Source organism: Syngnathus floridae, chromosome 7 (assembly GCF_059516105.1).
Source record: "Syngnathus floridae isolate MCC-2025c chromosome 7, RoL_Sflo_1.0, whole genome shotgun sequence".
In the NCBI taxonomy this organism is placed as follows: Eukaryota; Metazoa; Chordata; class Actinopteri; order Syngnathiformes; family Syngnathidae; genus Syngnathus; species Syngnathus floridae.
The window spans coordinates 16,005,369-16,019,473 of record NC_142419.1 but is presented as its reverse complement, the minus strand read 5'-3'; the positions used below and the strand labels follow the sequence as shown (position 1 = coordinate 16,019,473).

At 41.4% G+C, this 14,105-nt stretch overlaps 1 protein-coding gene across 1 annotated transcript in view; it reads right to left on the bottom strand.

Annotated features, from left to right (window-relative positions):
* lrfn1 (leucine rich repeat and fibronectin type III domain containing 1) overlaps window positions 1–14,105 on the bottom strand; it is a 117,805-nt gene that overhangs the window by 95,021 nt on the left and 8,679 nt on the right. The window contains exon 3 of the mRNA XM_088381239.1: window positions 6,105–6,146. The gene's annotated coding sequence lies outside the window, so the exon portion shown is untranslated. The remainder of the gene's footprint in view (window positions 1–6,104; window positions 6,147–14,105) is intronic.

Genomic DNA, 14,105 nt, shown 5'->3' with positions numbered 1-14,105 from the left:
AGCACTTACTCGTGCTTGGAGTAAAATCCATTTTAGGGGGATATTATGTAGCCCCCCCCCCATGTGGGAGCGTCTATTAGTTCCCAGTAATTTAATACCTTCAGAGTGCTAAAAATCGTGAACCTTCAAATGAGTGATCACATCGAGGCAAATTTGAGCAACTTTAATTCATTCAGGGTTATTAATTTCATGGATTTTCTAGTAAAGTGGCCGCTCTCTTTTCCCACAGAGGGTAATGTCTGTCGTTTCAGGCTGAATAGAGGAGCGCAATTAATACTCGACTTTCATGTGGTCTTCACTCTGAAACAAAAGCCCATGTTACACTTTGTGTCACATCACGTGGAAATTATATTTTGGTCTGCCTCCGGAAAAATCCATGACGATCATTATTACTTGACTATTTTAGTGGCCTGCTCTCTAAATTAGGATTTTTTTTTTTCCTTTACACGCCCACCAACGGTCTTTTCAAGTCAAAGCGGCGGACATCATTACGTTCATAAAGGAGCAAAGACAAAGTCCTCGTTTGCGTAAAAGCTTTACAAGACGATAAAAGCCAGCGAGATGGAACAAATTTAATTGAAATTAAAAAGCACGGCGGATCACAGGAAGGTGAAGTACTTGCGATTTGCTTTCCAACCAATTATTATATATGAATTATTATTATTATAATTTCGGAATTCATGCTGAAATCCGCCCCGATTTTGGTATGCATCTTTAATTATGATAAAAAAAAAAGATCATGCAGCCTGATGAATTTGTGAACAACTCCTTCATAGAAGAAGCGACGCGCTCCAAACGCCACGAGCTCTCGCTCCTGATTGAATGACTTTCTTTATCAAGTACGATTCCGTCGCCACGGCAACGCTCCGCCGCCGATGCGGGGTTCTGAGGCATCACCTTGAAAAGTTCACCGCACCGTAGGCAGCCTCGACGTTATGCCATCGGCGCGCCGGTAATTTCCATGAGCTAACAAGGATTTATTTAGTGCGCTGATTTAAGGAGGTTTTGGCTGGCACCCGCTTCCTCCAGGTCGCCACCGCCTCGCGTTTATCCCTCTTTAAGCCGCCTTCAGTGCAGTATTTCAACAAGACTCTGGCAGGTAAAATGACTCTGGAGGACGGGCCACTATGTCACCGTGACTTCTCTGACTTAAAAAGCTATCACGTCGATGAGCTCTTATGAAGTCATCTTACTTCAAGATTTCGTTGCCTTTATTTTTTTTTTGTTCTACACGCACTCATTTGAGCAATTTCGAGTGAGACGGACGAGTACTTATTGAACATTATACGGCAGCGCGCAAAAGGCTGCGTGAAATGGTTTTGTCATGACATGTAAGTCGCAGTTGTGGATTTGCCGAGCATGGAGTCACGTCGAATCATGAATCTTGATTCAGTGAAAGAATCTTTTGGACGAATCATACAATTCTGCACAGTACGAATCGGCTAATGGGGTTAGCCAATGCTAATCTGTCAACTTTCTTCAAAAGGGCCAGTACTAGTCAGTATAATATTTTTTGTATGTTAATAAGATTTATTATACTTTAATGAATTTCACAACCATTTAATCGTTTTAATCTGGATGTTGGTGCGCATTCAAGTACCAAATGAATACCAAAGTAGCTTTACACTATTTCCTAAGAGGAAAGGTATTATTACATTTCAGATTAGAAGTTGACCAGTGAATTGTGTTCAACTTTGAAGGTTGAAATGCAACAAATTTTACTTTTGCTCGTTTGAGTTATTGTCTGCGAGAGAAGAAAAGCTTAGTTTCATCCACCAGTCAAATTTCTATTATGCTTGTCCTTATTATGATGATAAGATGAAGGCAGAACGCCCATGTCTAACCAAGGGCAAAAAATAACGTCTTCAACAAATGTACAATAATTAGTTTTCCATTGAAATCGGCATACTTCATCATCTATTTTCTCCATCCAAGGTAAAGGAGCCAGCGTGGTAAAAACATTACAAAACGCCGTCTTATCACTCTTCAAATATATACCGGCAGAAGAGGGAAGCGGATCATCTATTATTGATTAACACATCTCAAACGACATTCCTTTTCGCGGTCGTCGACCAATTATCACTTTCACAGCCGCCTGTTTGCATATTGGAATGACGCATCTAATACAGCTTCCCGGGGAACATCTGGCGCCGCAACACCAAACTGGTTTTCATCATTCTCTGTTACAGTTGGTGGTAGTCTATCGCATTCTTCCCTGAGGCCTAGAGTTTAGAAATAGTATTAAAATACAGTATAGATATAGTTTAAAATGATGAATGGTAACAAAAATTGCTAGCAATATCGCTATTTTAAAAAAAGTTTGTCTTGGCGGGCCACATAAAATGATGTGGCGGGCCGTATCTGGCCCCCGGGGCCTTGAGTTTGACACCAGTGCTGTATAGCGTCAATCTTGCCCAAGCGCTAAAGTCAGGAGGAGGGATGTGGGTTGTCGGGCCAACGCCCTTCAATTGCTTGACACAAAGATTTTTTTTCAAAAAGTCATTGATTGGGCCGCTTGATAGGATGGGTGTCGTGCGCAACCTGCTGAAACCAGCATCTTCTCGGCCCGCTGCTACAAAACTAATATTTCATCCTGATGTCTTGCCAATAAGCGTACGCACGCACGCACGCGGCCGCAAAATTTACCGCCGCTTTAAAAAGTAATTACAAAGATTGACAATATAAAATACCTTACCACATCATCGAAAACCCTCACATTGTCGCCTTTTCATTTTTCATTCCCGTGTGGGAAAATGTCGCATTGATTGTTTTGGTTACAATCAGCGGCCTTGGCAGCGTGATTAATAAAGACAAACCACCGGGCTTTGCTGCAAAGTGCGACTAATTGTTTCGGTGAGCGGGCGGGGGTCGGTGGCGAGGGCCAGCCTCGAAACAACATTCACCCCACCCCGTGTATGATATTAAGTCTAATGATGCACACCGTGCTAGCGATTTAGTCCTGGAGGAATAAAATGGCCTCTCCTTTTCGTATGTGCTTTCCTTAATGAACTGCACTTCTGTGCTGTCAGGTCCGATACGTTTGCGCATTCCGATATGAAAGCTTCGAATGCGACAGCCTGAGCAGGAACTCGCTACATACATTTATACTACATCGTGACAAGACTAAGTAACACACCGATTCGCTCTGATTTACGATGCGGCGAATCGCCTTTTTTTTTTTTTACGACCTAGCGACTATTCATTGAAAGCTCACCGACGCATATTCGCACTCACTCACTCCCAAACGTGTAATTTTTTTGCTTTTCTTACAGCTAGCATTGGCTACAAAACTTGTGTATTGACAACAAACAGTAAACTGTTATTGTTAATTTTTGGGGCATTGGACTTGAGGAGTTACACTCATTGGATGGGGGGAGGAAAAAATAAAATAAAATAAAACACCGTCACTTACGATGCACTACGCCACATGCGGAATTTATTCCTCATTAGGGAAACTGTAATGTCAACACCATCAATAAGTATCAGGCTGAAGTGGCATTTGCAATTTACGAATGCACACTGTCGTTTGTGAGAGTCGGTGGATTTATATCCTGTACATGCAAGAGCGGAGCGATTAAATCAAAAAACAAACAAATGTTGGGCTGATTATCGTGAATAGCGCTAATTGGCGCAATTGCCAGTTAAACTTGTTGGTAAATTGTAATATTTCAGTTGTATCACTGTGATAAAGTGCCAAATAAAAAAATGACATACTGAAATAATCGCTCATCTAAAAAAAATAAAATACGTGCCTACCGTTTTTTATGCGTTGGTAATGAAGGCTCCGTTTAATTACAATTGAGATCGCATGACAATATCGAGGCTCGTGTGAACTTTGGTCCAGATTGTCGAGCGAAATAAATTACAGGTTGTGGATCCGGGAATTGGCGGGATGTTTGCAAATGAATAGGCCGCGACTAATTTGCGGCCGTGACGAAGAGCCCGCTCGGTGCATTAACGTGATGAATCATCTTCGTTTGTCAGGTCGTTCGTTTGCCGTTCGTGATGAGCGCCGCGGGCGTTGATCATCGCGCGTCTCACCTAGCCTGGATCCGGTCCCGGCGTCAAATCGCCGGACCGCGTGAAGAATTTCAGCACGCAAAACGGCAGTTGAAATGTAATCACCCGAGTTTGTGATGAGCACGGTCTGAACCGCTCGGATGTGAAATGTTTTTCCGGCGCATACTTACACAAGGTGAAGCATTGTGCCAATATTTATTTTACCTTCAGGGTTAGCATTTAAAAATCAAAGGCTGAAACCCTCAAACACTATTTGCTTTGGCTATTTCCATTCACTCGGGGGCTGAACTCGAAAAACAAAAGGAATAATGTTTTGGCGAGAAATGCTCGGCTTCGGCGGGCCAGCGGATTGAGAGTTCAATGCGACTCTTTGTCAAACGTTCGGATGCTTTGACGTTGCCGTGGACAAATGAAAGAGTCGCAAAAAGGTCGTCCTCGCAGGTTCCTGTTTACGTCAAGTCCTTCCTAATTCAAGTGCGATTTAAGAGCTTGTTAAAATCGTTGATCCAAATGAAGTCGACGTTAAATGTCAGATTCGTTATCGAAGTCACCACGTTCCTATTTTTGTCACCCAGCTGGACTTCAGCGCTGGTTGGGCGGCATTGTATAAGAAATTGCAGCTGCTGAATGTAAAGAAAATAACTGAGCTAGCTTGAAAATCAATTATGTTCACACTATGGTAACTATGGCAACACTAGCAGCAATCTGGTTTTATACTAAAGTTTACTGCAAGTGCCTTAAGTCAACTTTTGTGAAGATTTTTTTTCAGGCGAGCGCCGGGGGGCTTAAATGGAATCATGAATAAATAAAACGCGCTGTGGACAAAGAAATCACGTTTATGCCATTCAATAAGCAAAACAGGTGATACACAATTATGCTTCCCGGCAAGCTAATACTCTGGAAATAATACAAAAGACAAAAATGCAAATGATGGAGTCGACGCAGAAAGGCTAGCTTTGTTTTGTGGCCGATGAATTGACAGCACAAACTGTCGAACGCTAAATGGCTAATTTTCATCGACTTCTAATTAGCAGTGAAGGGTGGCGGAAATTGATCCAAACTCCAAAACTGCTAATTTCGAAAACAATCTGAGCCGCCGTATTAGCTAGCATCTGTAAACGCTTGCGCTAATCTGCCGAGCGTCTCGTATTGCCAGGAATGGCTTTAGCCTAAATTTGAACCGACTTGCTACCTGAAGCTCCAGAAGTGTGAATTATTATTATTACTAGGACTTTTTTTTTAATTTGGCCATTACATGATTGTAAGAAGCTACAAATCATCTAACTAATACGCCCATACGGAGACACCTCAGCGTACGGCATTCCAAATAATGGCATCGCATCGACTGTCGGGCGACGGGGCTCGGGAGCAAAGGAGAATAATGAGACTACGGCCATCTGCCAGCCATCTTGAGCTCGCCTCGCAAATCGATGGCAAAGGCCTAAAAGTGCAATTTGACACACGCAAACACGACACCGTGCAATAACCGTGGCCCGAGGCTCAGGAACGATGGCGGGTAGTGCTAATAAAACCTTGTCGCCTGTAGGAAACGCAAGAAAAATCAACTTGCCTTTGCGAAGAATTGAGTGGCGAGTGCGTCGGTTTGTTCTAAGCGGACGCGGCGTTTTCAATCTTTTTCTCTCATTTGGCTTTCTCCTTATAAAACCAGCTCGTCCTCTTCGCCGATTTATACGTATCGTAAAAAAGGTCCATTTCGTTTGTCCGCTTACTCATCTCAGCGGGGTAGCAAGGTCAGCGAATGGGAGCAAAGATGGAGCTAACTGGTTTATGCGCTTTATTTTCTTTTAACATTTAATTTCCCTGCCGCTGGTGAATTACCGGCAAGACCTCGGAAGCATTTCACGTTGATTACCGTTTCCTCAACTGGTGGCCTGGGGTGTTTATTGACTCAACTTGCACCAAGTACAAGACATTTATTTGGGCTGGGGTATTTATTTCTTTAAGTAGACAACATGAATTAATTGTGACAATGAGAGCGCAAATGTGAAGGAAATATGTTATTAGGGTCAAATCCGACAAATGCAACTAAACAAATTTGGAACATCATTCACAGAGAAACTCACCTTTTTGCTCATTTTCAGAGATTCCCTGATGGCGCCAAAGTCCTGTTGAAAAAGGAAAGTGGTTGATTAGGAATCTGTCCAGAAATCAGTTACGCATTTAAAAAAAATAAATTATCCAAAACTGAGGGTGGGTAAAATAAAAATTCATCACATTGTATAGTGGTTGTGAAAAAGTGTGACATTTAGCGACCGATTTTTGTTTTATTTTGTTAACTTACTAAAATTGCGCAGTTAGAAATGGGTGTTTGCGCCGGTGTGGGAATAAACACAGGCGACTTGATTTCCGGCCAATAACAGTGGCTTCTCTCACCCATTTGAGAGAGAGAGAGAAAAAAAAAAAAGAGTTTTTCTCATATGTTGATTTTGGCCTATAGGGTTGAGCTCCTGTGGGGGGGAAACTTTCCTTTTTGTTTCAAGTCATTTTTGACCTCCAAAAACCCTGGGGCGTGTGTGTATAAGTGTCTCAGGACTTCCTCACATGACTAAACAGTCAATTTGTGAAGCAGGCAGTAGCCTTGGAGGCTAAAGGACCCCCCCCCCCCCCCATCTACTTAAGCGCCAATAATGACTGTCAAACAGCACAACATAGCCTCGGGGCACGGGAAAGCATCGCGCGCTGCATCACAACATAACATTTCCACCCGTCTGCTAAACTAGCCGGCTCATTTGCATATTAGCCGCAGATGAGGAAAATCCCATTTCCATGTGCTGCAGCGGGATATCAGAAGGAAAGCGAGAAGGAACATTGGATTTTTCCGTTTCACTTTTTCGGTATAATACAGGCATGGAACACGAGGAAGTTGCCACTTCAATTTTCCGCCTTCAGATGTGCTATCAGAGCAGAAACAGTGGCGGGGCATGAGTGTGTACTTGACCCTCTCCTTTTTTTTTTTTTTTTTTTTACGCATAGTCATTCCGTATCATCTGACTTTACAACATAGCTAAAAATCGGCAAAAAAAATCAAACAATTTTTGTCGATTTTTCTGCGGGGGGGAGTTAGAAAAAAAAAAACACTATGGAAATGAGTTATTTAATATATATGCTATATAATATATCGTATAATATATGCCGTTTACCGGGATATCGCTCGACGTTTTAAAAACATCGCCCTCTATTTGTCACCGTGGCAATAACATCATCGTTTGCACGCAGGGTTTTCATTTGCAGAGTACAGACCAAATATGTTTTTTTTTTTTTTTTTATTGGAGAAAACTGCAGCTTTTGGAGAATGTCTACAGAGTGAGATGAAATCTATTTCTCATTACAGAAGCACATTCATGCATAACCACAATGATATGAATACGAAGCTTTGGCTGATATTTTCCTCTCTCGCTCCAAACCGCTCTCAAAAATGTTAGTGATGTGTCCAAGCAAAGATAACTATTATGCTTTTCTCTGCAGCACAGCAAAAATATATATATATATATATACAGTATAAAGATATATTACAATATCACGGTTATTAGAATGTCTACGTCTGGAAACGAATGCTGGATTCAAAGTTGCAAGGCTTGGACACACATTGTCATAAATGCACATCGCCAAGCAGACAAGCAGGTGATAATGACGCCCCCCCCCTTTTTAATCTATTCGTATTGATCAACTTGTGATGCATGTTGAGAATTGTACAGTAATACTTGACTGAATGAGATATCGGAGTACATTAAAAGACGGGGTACATAATTGGCTGAAAATGCATTTTGCTTCAAAAACCTTTTAGCTACCATTTCTTCATTATCCTAAGTGGTTTCAGAATGGCACATGCAATTTTCATAAAACACATTAAAGCCATCAAATCTTTTGAAATAACAACAAAAGTGAATTTACTTGCTGATGGGTTGGCATGTGTGCAATTTGCTTTAGTGACAGGTTGATTTTTCGAAATTAGAGACCAATCCGCTGCATGTAAGCGGCGAGTTAGGCAAGCTAGCCAGCTAGCTCGCTAGCTTTATATCAATTCTGCTTCCTGCATGTATATTCGAGCCAGAAATATCCTTCTTTTTGCTTCTGCATGATGGCAGTCCAGATTCTTAACAACTTTTCAACATGTTTCAAAATGAGTGTTTCTCTGAATCCCCAAGTCAAATTGTGCAATTTTGAGGACGCTCTGATTCGGCCAATTCATATTTGCCGAGTTTTGATTACAGGTGGCCAAAGTAATTTGGATGAATGATAACAAATTCAGCCGAGATGTCAAAGATATTGCAGAGCGGCTCACATACTCTATACTTCGAATGGAATTTTCCAGCAAAAGCAAAACCCTATTCTCTTTCCAATAGTGCTTCCAGTAGATTCTGACAGAAACCATTTAGGACCAGTTAAGCTAAAGTCACTTTTATTTCATCTGTTCGCCTTTCTCAAATTGATGATAGCTATTTTTTTTTTTTTTACCCAACTATTAACCTCAGCATTAAAACGTTTAGAGCGGGCCCTAAACGAAACCCTCCACATCTTAAAGATTTAACGAGAGGGCGCTTTGTGTTATTTTGCTGTCAAACGTCAAAATAGCTTTGAGGTCATTTGACGGGATGAAATGACTGAATTTATGAAGCAATGCACTTTGAAGCACCTTGTCCTGTTTTTTTTTTTTTTACAACAAACACCTGCTTCACACACATGCAAGGTAGATTAGGAGCGAGCACGTTATCTTTCCACTCCACATTGGAGTCTTTTACAGGGGCCGAATTTCAATTTGGGACCAGACTCTATTAACTCCTTCCGCAAAAAAAAAAAAATGTCAGGCAGACGCCGCTCATTTGTTGCCGAGAGCTTGTTGGCTCACTTCAAGGACTCTGTCAGAGAGATAAGTCCCAGCTGGAGGGAATGGAGCCATGTTGAATCATTAGGAGGACCAACAGGTTCGCAGATGTTGCAATTAAAAAGCACTGTTGCTCATTACAAAACAAACCGATAAACACAAATTCCGACAACGTTGCTCACGGGTCACAACGATACATAGGTAGTGGGACATAAGATATTTGTAATATGCTAACATGCTAACAAATGGTTCTTTTCGCTATCTCGTTAAGGCTGCGCAAACGTCCAAAAAGTCACTCAGAGCATTTTCATACGAGAATGCATGCTACGTGCTAACACGTTCAAGCTAACATGTTACAAAATAGCAAGAAATACAGGAAATATTGCGGTAAAGCACTAAAGGTTTCCTTATCTAAACTAATTAGTAATCATTTCATTTTGAGAGCCTAATGAGGCTAGCTAACGCAGTCACATCATAAATCCGCTGTGGTCCACAGAGACCTTCAGAGGGACCTCATTGTTCAAAGGTATCAGTCATTTGAAGGATACATAAGAATTAAATATTAAATAAACTGCGAAGAGCGTCACCATGGAGAGTGGAGAAAATACATCAAAATAAAAGATATTTATTTACAGGGCCTTAGCAACATGAAAAAGAAAATATGAAATACTTTTTTGATGTTTTTTTTTTTTTTTTTAAACCAAGGACATTAAAAATGCAGCTTGCAGCGCACTTAAAAACTGCCATTTGTTTCGCAACGTCAGCACAGGCATCCTTAGTGCTAAGGACTCAGGACATTGTTCTATTGATGTCAATGATGTACATGTGTAGGAGGGTAAATCCCTACACACACACACACACACACACACAGACACACACACGCTGTGCTTTTCATAGAGAAGCGTCTTTGTTTGCTTTGGAAAATAATCCATTGGTGCTTGTGTACGTTCTGTACTGTGTGGTGTTTAGTACACTGATGCCAAATTTAGTACCATCTATTTTTTTTTTTTTACTTGTACGTACATCTGCAAGGTTAGAGTGGAACACTGCATGCAATAAAATAGTACAGAAGGAAAAAAAAAGTGATAACATGCTAATAGTTTGTAAGGTAGCAAATAGAAATATGGCAGATTGACGCAAAAACTAAAAAATGTCAAGGGCACAAACAGCTTAATTAATTTAGAAGCATTGTCCACAAGTTTTTTTGTTATTACAATTCGGGGGGAATAAATAACTGCAATAAAAAGAGCACTGAGGAGGGACATGAAAAATGGCCTATCGGGCGACTGGAGGCTAACTGTCACTCCTATCTGGCTTTCTTCTTCCACCGTGACGTTAATCACGTCTCACCGCTGCCGATACTTGAGAAGAGTTTGCTCGACCGGCTGCGCACTTTACAGATCTCATTTGATTTTCCCCGACGATAGCGGACTCGGCAATTTATGCCCGTGCTCGTTCAAGTAGCTGGAGATCACAAAAAAGAAAAAGAAAAAAAGGAAGCCTACAATACTTGCAGCATCTCCAGTTTCATGAGATCTACAACACGAGTCCAGGAGGAGTCATTCCGAGTCAGAAGCAATTCCAGCATCGCGGCTGTGACCCGAGAAGCTCAGGTGCGCTCCAGGCATTTGCATCTATTTACATTTTTGTCAAAATTGTCAAGCATGGAATTGTGACTTAGTGCAATCACTGCTGATCACAGATGAATGAATTTACATAAATAAAAATGCAGCATATATTATTGCCTTCTTGCTCATCGTACCGTTTGATGAGTATCAGATTATGGCTAACATGTCGGTCGGAAGATCACAGGTTTGTCCTATTAACTTTCGATTTCTGATATCAAACTCAAGAAGTAGCACTTGGGTAAATATTAAAAAATGATACAACAAAGAGACTTCAAGTTGTCTGTCATGTGATGTTTATCTAACGAGACAAAAAGAGAATTACACACCTTGTATCTAAAATAACCACACTGATTCGTTTTAGGAAAATCCACTTAGCGTAATGATAATGCAAACCACCATTGACAAGCTAACGCTTAGCGCCGCTAGTTGCATTTGTAGAAACAACCAACGGTGGAGCAACACATGTAGACAGAGGACTACTTTATCGTCTCTAACCTTTGAACTTTTATCTCAAGGCACAACTGTAATGTATAAAATGCTAACATGCATGTTTGTATATACAGCAAAGTATAGTATGCTAACGCACAGCAAATTTCTTTTACACCAACAACGGTAACGTAACTGTTGGTTAAAAAAAAAATTAGTGACTTACGGTTTTGTCAAAGGATGGCGACGGTTGCTTAAAATAGGATTTTAAATGTCAGACATGCCCGCCAGACGTACTCACGATCGAAGCACAAAGGTCATAACTAGCTTGTTCTGCATCCCAGGTGACCAAAGAGGAAAGACAAGCAGCATTGTACTAGCCTACATTTTTTAAATCACGTTGAATTCTGTTGTTGTTCTTTTACTGTAATTAGGGTCATCATTTGTGCTCGACTAAAACATTACATCTGCAAGCAAACCCCCAAGGGGCTCCGACGACTTGAGACGAAAAGATAAATTGCTCCAATTAGTTATTTATGAGAAACGTGAATTGTGCTTATTAAGTCTTCATCACCTTGTTCCCTGTAGACAACGATGAGCGGCAGCCACTTTGTGAGACATGAAAAGACGCGAATACGCTGCGGCGTGTTACGTGCGAATTGTTTGCAGACAGCATCCGACGCCCGGGGGCTCACGAGCGCCAACACGGGGGGAACAAATCGAAATGTACGACGACAAATAGACATCTACGTTGATAAAAAGGAAACTAACGGCGCTAACAGGATGTCTGACATTAGCCTGATGGCTAATGTGAAACCACGCATTAATCACCAAGGTCAAAGTATATTTGAATTTTTGAATATTTACTTTTAACCCGTTTTTAATACTACCAATATAAACAGTTAATAAAATAGAATAATAAGATAATATAATAAAAAAATTTAAAAATAATAAAATAATTCGTGTGACAATCTGCTATAATTTGTTGTTTTTACAGAAGGTAAAGACGCCAGTGAGTATTGCGATATTGTCTGTCTTCAAGTGTTGCTCCACAGTTTGTGTTCAAATCTGCCACTTGCAAATAGAACCATGTCGATGAATTCGCTTCTCATTAGCACCCGCACGCACACGCTCGCATTCAAATTCTCGGCACACGCTGTGCAGCTATTTATGGCAGCCTGCCCTTCTTTTATTTCTGTGGGGAAAAAATAAAAATAAAAAGCCAGTAACTCCATCAAGAAGTCCTTGATTTGTACGTTTGTATGAAAGGAGAACAGCGTCACTCAGAGCAGGCACATTTCAGGCATTTTCTCGTTAGCCACGTTGGCATTGGACGCTACAGACATATTTGTTTTCCAGACGCTGCTGTCTGTCCGCTGACGGCAGATAAATCTTACTTTAAGCTGCGTGACAGGACACCGGCGACAAATACACAAACGTGGATAAAAGATTTATGCCGTCTCTCGTGAGCGAAAAGTAGCGGGAGGTGGCAAGAGAAGAAATAGCGTTCACGTCTCGGCCTTAATGTGCTGCGCCGTGTCGGCCTTTTAAAAATGTCGCCGCCTGCAAAAACAAAATTTTTTGACTTTTTCAATTTCCTCCTAATTTGATCGCCGCTCGCCAACACAATCATTTCAAACGATTAATCATCGAATCCATCGATGATTATTGTTCAAAATTTTTTTCTTGAAATTTAAAAATTCTCCAAATGCTCAATATTTCCGATTCTCAGCAGTCGATGTCAAATCAATGTCTGCAGTCGGCGCAATCACTTTTCGTGTCCGCCTCCACAAGTGAAGGCTTTCAGTACCCACTTGGCGTCACAGGGTGTTGCGCACGGACTCGGATGATTGATTTGATAGCGGTTGGAGCCCAAAAAGTGATGCGATGGGCACCGGAGCAGAGAGCACATCCAAACTGTTGTGCTTCTGCGTCATACTTTCCTCCGTCTGTGTGCTTTATTTTGTCTCCTTCCTAAAAATCAGGTCAGGCTATGCTTTATTTATTCTGTTCACTTATTGCAATCAGTGTATTTCGAAAAGACAAAAAATAAACAGCTGCCGCGACTGATGATTAAAAGTAAATGAAAATCAGTTGACTGAACTTGATTTTGAGTGAAAACATGATTAGCGATGCGGTTTTGAAATCAATTCAGTTTTGTGTCGCGTCTGATCTGCTTTTTATTCCTGCTAAATTAAACAACTGAATGAACATCATCGGAGACTGGTGACTCCATCATTTTCACACGTTTTATAAACGGACAATGCTGAGTCTCGTCGACTCGTGTTAGCCACGCCCACTCGTCACCCTCAGGGGCCGCAAACAGAAGCGCCGGACGGCAGATGAAGATAGACGAATGATGCGTGGCGACTACAGCTTCTCATCTTCGCACCCGCCGCGGGGCCGTGTTGTCAGGCTGAAAAAAAACACACCCCCGCCATCGCCACTTACAAAAGAAAATACGTCGCCTCCAAAAAAGAGGAAGCACCCGCGCTTCCATTGAGGCTGAGAGCTGACCTGGACAACACGGATTTTCTCCTTTCATCCTTTTCCCCTAAAAGCAGGTGGATGATTTGCAAGCCGGAGATTATCCCGGCTGGCATCGAGCAACGAGGCTTACGGAGATAGTCGAGGGTCTTGATTCTCTAAAACCGACTGTTCTTATCGGGCGACACAGACGCTGCTGGCAAAAAAAAAAAAATAATGTTGACATCATTCTCTTCCTTTTTATCTTCATAGGGTCTTTAAAAGGTGGGCGTCGTAGTGACAACATGGGCAGGAAGTAGAAACTTTGAACACGTTACATATTGTAACTTAAAAAAGGATACGCACACACAATTTTTAATATTGTGACTCATTTTTGGAATGACATGGTTATTACAGTTCACTCATCCACTCATCCAGCGCAAAACGGATATTTGACATCTATACCCGTCAATGGTAGTGAACGAATTGACAAAAGCGAACGATCTTTTATATTCAAATGTGTTTGTATATTTTGTACGAACAAAACGGCTCTCGTATCGGGCCTCAAAATGTGGAGGCCCGGTAATACATTCCGAGTGCTATTCAATGACCCTTCACGGCCCTTCCGTATTTCGGAACGCGATGAATAATGAATGCAATTATTCAATTAACTCCACCCGACATTGAAAATGAAAAAAGAACCGCAACGGGTACACATTTAT